Source organism: Aplysia californica, unplaced genomic scaffold (genome assembly GCF_000002075.1).
Source record: "Aplysia californica isolate F4 #8 unplaced genomic scaffold, AplCal3.0 scaffold00474, whole genome shotgun sequence".
Taxonomy (NCBI): domain Eukaryota; kingdom Metazoa; phylum Mollusca; class Gastropoda; order Aplysiida; family Aplysiidae; genus Aplysia; species Aplysia californica.
The window spans coordinates 71223-72629 of NW_004797744.1; positions in this window are offsets into that span (position 1 = coordinate 71223).

Sequence of the window (1407 nt, forward strand, 5' to 3'; positions counted from 1 at the left end):
GCTTCAACAGCACAAAGTCTGTTTCGACTATCAAGGCACCCCGGAAATAGCGGGTCACAAGAGTGTGACAAACATACAAAATAAGTTTAGGGAAAATGACGATAGTAAGGATTAGGAAAGAAAAAGCAGCAGTTCCCTGTTGCAGATCAGGCACGGTACATGTAATGAGCATGGCATTGATGAATCAGCCCATTTACAGTGACAATTCTACTGCGCATAAGAACATGTTAATATCCACCATTTGGGATGGCCTAATGACACGTCAGTCAGTAGCACCGTCCCCGGGGGGGGGGGGGGGGACGTAGCAGATACATTGTTCATAAGAATAATAATTATGTTAGACCAATGGCAATTTTGCGGAATATTTTGAACCATCGTACAAAAATCAGAAACTCCAATTTGCTCATTTCATAGTATCCCACATGCCATTGCCTGCATTTTTCGTTTCAGACTAAGAAAACAGAATTTTAAAATCTGTAATAAATAACGAAGTTAGGCTTCTTTTTAAAAAAAAAGATAGCCCAAATAGTACGTCCCCGTCCGCTATCGAATGGCTTTCAATGACTAGAATGTGTGTCTTGGATGAGTGAGAAATTATTGTTTGTAAAAAGAAGAGTCCAAACCTCCATACAGCCGTTGTTCTCATTAACGTCCAGCAGGGGGATCCAGGCTGCAGGCTGAAGGACACTATAGGAGTCGTTGTCTAAGTAGCCAATATCTGTAACAGAAGTTGTATCATTATCAATTAATTGATTTAATTATTTGTATATTTGTTTATTTGTTTATTTCTTTATTTCCTCGTGGATAGTCGACTGCTGGCTCTTTAACCTGAAGTGACACTTTTTCTACTTCATAGGGTCCTTTGCCTCCAGGCAGTAAGTTTGATTTCAAAAGTAATAATTATTTTTATGCTGACCAGAGAACGTTCAATACAAAATTAATTGCAGTGTAGGTTTGATCCTAGACGTTTTATTGCCCCATCCTCATTGTTCATTAAAATGTGGAGGCGATATTTTGCTTGTGTCTGCCTACCAGTTCGACCCAGGATAAGTGACAGTATCCCAAGGGAAAGTCTGAAATACTCGATACTAGTGCCGTAAAACTTTAATAAAAACTACAACTAAAAGCGCTCACCCTGGTGCCAAGGCACGGTGGTCGCCTCGTTCTTCGGTGTCTTCGGGCGGAGGTTCCACACCGGGTGACCCAGGATCTCTGGACCAATCAGCTGCTCCACCACATTCAACAAGCGCTCATTGGACCACAAGTCCCGAATGCTCTGAGGACGGATGTTTTTTTAAAGGAGAAGCTACTACGCTACCAAAGATTCTCCACTACCGAACAAGAAGAGGTACGAAGAACAACAATTTCAGCTAATGTCCATTGGTGTATACCGTAGGCGTTGCTGTG